Genomic DNA, 9,188 nt, shown 5'->3' with positions numbered 1-9,188 from the left:
TCAATGTCAGTTTTCAACCGACATTGAAGACTATTTTCAATGTCGGTTTTTACCTCTTTGTCCATAATTGTCCGATATTAAATATCTGTATCATTGTCATTTTTTTTTTTTGTTGCTCATGCACATGCAAATCAATAATATCTTTTTTACCTTTACATGCATAAAATAAAATTCTTAATATCTTTTTTACCTTTACATGCATAAAATAAAATTCTTATAATACACAAAATAAACTTGGTAGGAGTATAAACTAAGGAAGCAAGTGTCTTCTCGAAAGAGGTACAATGCTCTTAAATTCTAATAATGCCAAAGCATTCCCCTCTCAACAAACAGACCAACCAACATAATGGAAGCTTACAATTTCAAGCATTTTGATTATTCTCATTCCCCTACAAAACTCTTCCGATACATATATTCAAGAACCTACAAGAACAATAGATGAAATATGGAGTGCTTTTTTGGACAGAGTCAAAATAGATAGAAAAACTATTATTATAGAAAAGTCTACTATAACAATATTTACATCCGCAAGGTTGCTAAAGCAGCTTTAACAAGAACGAGACCCAGGACAATACATCCCCAATGGCAAAACAATCACAACACCTGCGAATGAAAAAGAAAGATACATTCAATCACATAGTAACCCATAACAAACCAAGCTTCACAATGAGGAATCAAGAATGTACAAAGTCCTACAATAAACAAGTCCAAGAACAAACTCCGATCCAAAAGAATAAAATCCAAACCTTTGATCTTCTAGCTTCATCCCACCAGAATTGAGAGCATCATTATCATATTCAAAAGACTTGGGAACAAACTTGGGGCTACCATTTGAATGGCAAACTATGGGCTCATCTTCTGTACAAGGAATAAAATATAAATCGCAAAGGAAATTTTATATTTTTTTTATAACTATTTCTCGGCAGTGGCAGAAGGGAAGATCAACTGAAGAATTTTCTGTTTTTAATCTTTTAGCAACTTGAGTATGATTATTTTTTCATGACTGAAGAAATTTGATACAATTATTTTAGTAAACTGGGCAGCCTAAATAATTGAAACAAATTTGTAGTGCCCCTCGTGCATTCTGAAGACCGTCTTGTGGATGTCTTGTGCGACTCGTATTTGATGATATCCAGATTTAAGGTCAATCTTGGAAAATATTACTGCCCCGGTCAATTCATCAAGGAGTTCATCCACAACCGGAATGGGGTAGTAATCCACGCAGAACCTCCAGCTGCCATCCTTCTTTCTTACCAACAAAACCGGGCTGAAAAAAGGACTGGTACCTGGTTGTATGATGCCTGCTGTCAACATTTCTGTTACTAGCCGTTCAATCTCATCCTTTTGAAATTGTGGATACCTATATGGACGCACGTTGATCGGTCCCTCTTCTGATTTTAATTCAATCGTGTGGTCGTGGCACCTTAACGGTGGCAGCCCCTCCATTGGTCTGAACACAGACTGATATTGTTGTAAGACTTCCTGAATTTTGGGGCATCCACTGGCCATTTTACAGTAGAGGGACTCGTCTTCTTGTAGGATTCCTACAGCATTCAATTCAAGGAGGATTCCCTAGCCTGCCTTCATCATGTGTTTCATCATGGACTTCAAGGAGATTTGAGACTTCACCAGACTCCGGTCCGCTTTCAAGTGTACCCGCCGTTCTCCCACTTGGAAGTCCATCTTCGATGTGCTCCAGTCACATTCCACTTGCCCGAGGGTCATGAGCCACTGAACACCCATTACCACATCGGCACTTCCCAGAGGTATGGGAAAAAAATCGTTAATAATAGTTAAATTAGGGAGATTAAGGACTACACCTTTACAGATGCCATTGGTCCGAACCGATTTCCCTGTGCCAAGCATAATTCCGCAACTAGAGGTGGGTGAGCAAGGAAGGTTGAGTGTACTAACCAATTGATCATCAATGAAGTTGTGGGTTGCTCCACTGTCAATCAACACTACTACATTGTTATCCCCTACCGTGCCCATCAGTTTCACTGTCTTTGGAGAGTCAATTCCAGCAAAAGAATTTAAGGATAATTCAACAATCTCATCTTCAGTGGATAGTTCAGCAATCTCGTCTTCAATGGATAGTTCAGCAATCTCGGCTTCAGTTGGGTGTAATATCGTCGGGTGGTGTTCCATGTTCTCTAGCATAGCCGGGGTAATTCCTTCAACATTCTCCAATTCCACACCTTTTTCAACTACAGCCTCTTCTTCCTCTTCATCAGGATGGATTAGCAAATTCAGCTCCTTCTTGCAACGGTGGCCTGGGCTGTACCGTTCATCACACCGATAACATAGCCCCTTGTCTCCGCGGCTTTGCATATCACTATCAGAGAGTCGCTTGTAGTTGCCGACCGAAAGTGCCTTGCCGTTCACATCTCGCAGTGTCACTGAATTTGAAGAAGTTATCGAGCTACGGCTAGGGTTGAGAGAAATCGTACGGGCCGTGGGGATATTATTTACGTTACCTTGACCCGATGTTGAACCCGTACCCAGGGTTATGGTAGACCCGGTTGTCTGGACTGACTGGCTTGGGTTTGGGCTTCTGCTTCCCCACTTCCTCTTATGGGCTTCTTCAGTGTCCTCAATCAGCTGGGCCGTTCCCAATTTTTCTTTAATACCCACTAACTTAAACATTCGCATTTCCACTTGAATATCTTCCTTCAACCCACTAACGAACTTACTTTCCAGTGTCTCGTCCGATAAATCTTTCAATGGCCCTGAAAGATGCTCAAACCGACATCAGTATGATCTCACCGTCCCATCCTTCTTGAGGTTCAAGAACTGAGCTCGACGGTCTTCCTCTTTGGCCGACAAGAAGTGCAAGAGCATTTGCTCTTTGAAATCAGCCCAACTTTCCATTGGCATTCGCTCTTCTTCCCATTAGTGACCACGAAGTAGCGTTCCACCCTATGGAACCATCCGAGTGGGTCGTCTCCCAATTCTCCTTTTGAAAATGGAATTTCGAGCTTCTGCAAATGCATATCGAATAGAGGTACCTCCACCTTTTCTTTACACACCAAGCTTTCTTTCTTATTGCTCCCCTCACCCTCCAGTTGTTTCCCTTTGTTCGTTACTGTCCGCTCAGATGAGTTGGTGTCCTCCCCCTTCCTTGCAAAATCCCTTCTCTTTGACCATGTTTCGAGCGCGAGCAACATCTTTTGCTCCATCGTTTCACCCCACGTTTCTAAGCATGTTGTCATCACATTGTTCGTTACCTGTTTCATTTCCGTAAACCTCTGATCCATCCAAGCCTCCATCCCTACTTGCAATAAGGTCAGTTGTTCCTCGATTGCAGAAATTTGAGCTTCCATCTTCTTCACCATTCCCCAATGACCGTTGCTCTAATACCAGAGTGATAGTACTCGGATTACATATCCACACTTTAGGCTTTCAACCAAGGGAGCCGAGGCTCTCCTCCCCTCTACAAGCTCTCTGAGCTATTTTCAATACAAGAAAAAGATGCCTAAACCTTACCTTCCCTATTCCTATTTATATCTACAGCCTAACAACTTAATAACAGAATGCTAATGGAATAATAACAGAAAAGATCCCTGGTCCCCACAAGATCCCTATTCATTTTGCATTACATCATTTTGTCTATTTTGCCCTTCACCTTGCTTCTTCTTCTTCTTCCGGACATATACCTTCTTGATCAGGGGTCTATCAAATATATGACACAAAAGGTTGACTCATATTAGTGCAAAGGGACTTCAAGCTCTATCTAAACAGGGCTACTTCCTAATGGCATTAGTGAACAACTCACTTTCTATGAGTATTGTATTCTTGGCACAATTTCATCAAGTTCCAGCATATCACAAAGAGAATTCTAGACTATATCCACCCAGATCTTTGAGAACCAGCCTCTACTCCCTCTCTAAGTGGTTCAAGGTACTTACTATCCCTGATGATTATTCTAGAAAAAATTGGGTTTACTTTCTTAAGACTAAGGATCAAGTGTTTGATAAGTTTAAAAAGTGGAAAATACTTATTGAAAATCAAACCATGAAGAAAGTAAATTACCTAAGAACAGATGACCTTGAATTCTCGGGTGAGGACTTTAATAAGTATTGCAGAGAACAAGGCATTATGACATAGAACTGTTAGACACACCCCCCAAAAAATGGTATTACAGGAAGACTAAACAGAACTATTATGGAGAGGGTTAGATGTCTATTATCTAATGCAATACTACATGAGAAGTTTTAGGTTGAAGTAGCTTCATACACTATCTATACACTGAACAGGTGCTCAAACTTCCTTAATTTTCCTAACACCGGAAGAGAAATGGACCAAATACCCTCCTAACCTAGACAAATTAAAGATTTTTGGTTGCGTGGGGTATGTTCATCAGAATCAGGGGAAATTAAAAGCCAGAGTTGTGAAATGTATGTTTATTGGTTTCACTAATGGAGTTAAGGGTTTTAGAATGTGGCATCCTATTGAAAAATGGTTCATTAACCGTAAAGATGTAACATTCAGAGAATCTAAGATGTTTATGCAGAAACAAGAGAAGTCGGAAGGTATTTCTAAGCCTATGACTAATGAAATTGAGGTTACAAACTAGCCTTAGAGTTCTAATCCACTAATTGAAACAAAAATATCAAAGGAAGAAACAATTGAACAAGGTGAATTAGAAGAATTTCAAACTGATTTGAGTCATTACTCACTTGCTAGAGACAAACAAAGAAGGATTATAGTACCTCATGCTAGGTACATTGAAACAAACTATATGAACCTAGTCTTGAATTCATCAGTGGCTCACACAGATGATGAATCATCTTCTTTTGAGGAAGCAGTAGGTTAGTAGCTAAAGGCTACACTCAGAGAGAGGGGATAGATTATTTTGAAACATTTTCTCCAGTGGTCAAACAAACATTAATCAGACTCTTGCTATCCCAAGTGACTCAGAACAACTTAAAGTTGGATCAACTAGATATTAAAACAACCTTCCAACATGGACATCTAGAAGAAACCATTTACATAGTCCAACCTAAGGGATATGAAGAAAAGAGTAAAGAAGACCTATATTGCTTGCTAAATAAGTCCATTTATGGACTAAAACAGTGACCTATATTGCAAGCAATGGGTTTAAGAGAAGTTCATACGACAATTGTGCGTATGTGAATGCTAAGTCCTACAGGGGCAAAATCTATCTACTTCTATATGTTAATGACATGTTAGCTGGAGTTCTAAAGAAGACCTAAATCTTGTAAAAAAATTTCTAAAGAAAGAGTTTGACATGAAGGATTTGGGAGAGTCTAAAAGGATTCTTGGGATTGATATTACTAGAAACAGGGAACAGTCACTTCTATTCATAAATCAGCAAGCTTATTGTGAGATGGTAATCAAGAGGTTACAATTAAGTGAAGCCAAACCGGTGGCTACACCTCTTGCTCAACACTTCAAACTCTCAGCAGCAAATTCTCCTAAAGCTACAGACATCGAACATCTAAATCAAATGTCATCAGTTCCCTACAGTCAGGCAGCAGGCAATCGAATGTACTTAATGATTTCTACTAGACTGGATTTGTCATATGCAGCTAAACTAGTGAGTAGATACATGGCTAACCCTGGTAAGAGGCATTGGGAAGCTATAAAATGGATTCTGAGATACTTAAAGGCATCCAATGAATCTAGAGACTTATCAGAGATGTAATGAATCAGAACTTGAACTATATGGGTTTGTGGACTCTAACTATGCAGGGATCTAAACAAATGGAGGTCCCTATCAGGCTATTGTTTCCTGGAAAGCAAACTACAATCAGTAATAGCTCTATCCATAATAGAAGCAGAGTTCATAGCATTATCAGGGGCAATCAAAGAAGGTCTATGGTTAAGAGGATTACTTTCCGACATGGGCATACAATAGAAAACAGAAAAAAAATATTTTGTGACAATCAAAGCACCATACACTTATCGAAAAAATTCTTAGTTACACAATCGGACCAGAAACGTAGACGTAAAATTCCACTTTGTTCGAGAGATGATAGAACAAGAAGAAGTTGAAGTTCTGAAAGTACATACCTCAGATAATGCAGCTAACATGTTATCGAAGCCAATGACCAAGCTCAAATTCCAGAAATTCTTTGAGCTAATCCACTTCGACTTAGCTGAAAAAAGTTAGAAAAAAATCATTGGAAGGAACTGAAGAAATTATCCCGTTGGTTTCAAGGTGGAGATTTGTAAAATAATGAAATCAACGGTCAAAATCTCAAATTAAACTCTCAATAACTACATGTAATCTTCTTGTAACAGAAAACTTCTTAGACATAAAAGAGGTTTCTGCTTTTAGATTACATAGACGGAAAATCAGAAAAAGAGTGTGAGAGACTTGTACTTGGTTTTGAGTTTTTCTTCAAGAATTGGTTACTTCCCGTGCTTAGACCGAACCACGTAATTGTTGTGTTCTCCTTCATCTACTCCATCTTCAACCTTGCATGTGATTTCCCTTTCATCAAAGAAAATCGCCATTAGAGAGAGCTTCATCGAAAGCTTAGGTTTGCAGTGTAAGGAAATAAAAAGTAAAATTGTTTATTTACCTTTCGTGTGAATCACCAATCTCAACAGCTGTCTTGCACTTCCATCAGCTTAGTTCTTCCTGGGCCTCGGTGGAATCATCCAAAAAAGCCCAACAATATATATGAGAAAATATATGGTTTCAGGGGAAAATAGGGTTGTTTTCAAACTATTTATAAAAATATTGTTGTTTTTTTTTATAAATAAGTCGAGGGTTCAAAATTCGACCTGACCTTCCTTTCATTTGTACGTCGAACTTTGAATCCTCGACCTTGCCCTTCCTAACATTATTATTGAGTCTGTTTAATTATCATTCTGGAGACCTTCCTCTGTCAAAAGATTGTATTTCTAAATTTTCATAAGGTCCCCCTAGAATTCCTTCCAAAACTTGTTGAATAATTTTTACGGATTCTGTCATCTCAGCAAGTCTGACTAAATAACGAGCTAATGAATTTTCTTCTTTTTTCCACTAAACTTTCCAATCAAATTCGAGAGCGAGATTATGAGAGAGAGCAAGATTATGAGAGAGAGCGAGAGCGTGAGCGTGAGTGTGAGCGAGAGCGAAATAGCGAGATTTTGATAGAGAGCGAGAATATCGTACAAATTTCCCTTTTTTTCCTTTTTAATTATTACACATTCCATCTTCTTCTCTCTAATCCTTTCTCTTTTTTTTAATTTTCCATTTTTATAAAAAAAAAAATTCTAAAAAATTTTTTATTATTTATTTAAACTCTAAAAAGAATAAATTAAAAAAAAATAATAACTCATCAAAATAAAAATATATAAATTAAATATCTCGTTTATATAAAAATAATTATAAAAATCAATGTGTCCCACAAGGAGGACGTCGTCGATTTCAAGCTGGTTGTCGTCGTCGACTTCGAACTTGAGGTTACTCGGGTTCTTCTTGATGTTGCTCTGTTACCTCTGCAAGCGATTCATAATATAAATATTCATTATACTCTCCACGACCCCGACCATGTCCATGCACGTATGAAGACGAAGGACCAGCCTCTAAGACATAATGTCCTGAACCAAATGCTGGCATCATCATCATCAGACTAACATAATCAGTTTGACTCTGCGTCTGCGTCATAGGGGGCAACTCTTCCACATTATGTGCAACCTTATCAAACTCATCCTCTTCCCGAACAGATCCTCTACGTCTAGGAGCTGGTGGAGGAACAATAGGTATATCGTACATATAATGAATTTCCTCCATATAGCTTTGCTTGTCACTACATATAGCAAGAACCTGGTTCGGATAATTCGCAACCTCATGAAGTCTACTGTTGTTCGATCTCTGTGAATTATAAAACAATTAGACAATATTTAAAATAAATTTAAATAAAAAAAATTAGATAATATTCATTCATTTACCAGATGACCCACAGCTACTCCCGGACGAGTGACGTAGCGCCTTGTGATATTATTATACCAATGAATATATTCTGGAGTGACATCTGTGTCAAACTGTTCAAGAGAAACCTCAACTACAATAAACCTTGCACGATAGTGCCATCGCACTACCAAATGTGCAACTTTTTTGAACCAATCTCCAATCTTTAGGTCAATATCATGCAGTACGGGTTCAGTATTACAAGGCAATGGGACATCTTGCTGAAAACCGAATTGTCTCATCCCCTGTCAGGAAGATGCCATTCACCAATGTGAAAACATATGAGAGGACTTATCGTCCACCATATGTTTTGACCATTCGTACAAAAATTAGGCAAAGTATGTACAATAATTTTGTACGGCTCCCAAATAACCTGAAACACAAAATGTTATATTAGAGAATATTAAAGACAAATACAATAAAAATGTGAATAAAATAATTAATTAGGTTTAGTGTAATGTACCTGTTCAGGTTGAAGCAGATCAAACATGTATCTATACTGGTTGACTACATGTGTGCCTATCCTAGTCACACAAAATTTGTCTCTCCACCTAAATTTTTAAATTGATAATTTAGAATTTAAATTAACTAGATCGGTGATATAAAAATTAAATTGAATTAAAACAACATACCGAGAACCGTAGGCTCGTCCAACTAACTGAGCGTCATTAACATGATGCAGCTGTGGAGCCATTGTTGGAAATCACTCCCAAACCCATAGTTGCAAAAGTACCGAGAACCTGTACCGCATGAAGATTACTGGATCACGCACCCTAATATGTCTGTCTTACATCCTGATCCATCGTTATTGAGAAGACCTGGTAGACCGAAAAGTTCACGTTATCACAACGACTCAACAACGATGTGGATTTTGTAACCAGTTAGGACATAATTGAAGGAAGTGTCCTTCGTTATTAAGACGGGCTCCAGATAGTTAGGGATTGAATAATAAATAATTTTTTTATTATATATTCATTTTATTGTATATTCAATTTTTTTATTATAATTTATTGTATATTCAATTTTTTTATAATAATCTACTGTATATTCAATTTTTTTTTGTAATCAATAAAGTTTTACATTATAATAATCTAATATATTCAATTTATAGTATAATAATCTAATATATTCAATTTATTCAATTTATTGTCTAATGATTATTCAATTATAGTATAATAATCTAATATATTCAATTATAGTCTAATGATTATTCAATTATAGTATGATTATTAGCTCTTTTTTCTCTTTTTTTTTTATATAT

At 37.4% G+C, this 9,188-nt stretch overlaps 1 long non-coding RNA gene across 2 annotated transcripts; it reads right to left on the bottom strand.

Annotated features, from left to right (window-relative positions):
* Positions 1 to 220: 220 nt before the first annotated feature.
* Positions 221 to 6,535, bottom strand: LOC120092972 (uncharacterized). 2 transcript variants are annotated; one of them, XR_005486234.2, is made up of 4 exons: positions 6,350 to 6,517; positions 6,037 to 6,122; positions 747 to 858; positions 221 to 603 (listed from the first exon to the last, which is right to left on the bottom strand). It is a non-coding gene; the product is annotated as an uncharacterized LOC120092972 (long non-coding RNA). The 2 variants fall into 2 exon arrangements; XR_005486233.2 differs by lacking the exon at positions 747 to 858 and having other exon boundaries at positions 6,350 to 6,535.
* Between the last annotated feature and the right edge of the window lie 2,653 nt (positions 6,536 to 9,188).

The sequence above is a fragment of the Benincasa hispida genome, chromosome 12, assembly GCF_027475165.1.
Source record: "Benincasa hispida cultivar pf3 chromosome 12, pf3_genome.v1.1, whole genome shotgun sequence".
Classification (NCBI taxonomy): Eukaryota; Viridiplantae; Streptophyta; class Magnoliopsida; order Cucurbitales; family Cucurbitaceae; genus Benincasa; species Benincasa hispida.
The sequence above is the reverse complement of the archived record's forward strand: the minus strand, read 5'-3'. Positions and strand labels throughout refer to the sequence as shown.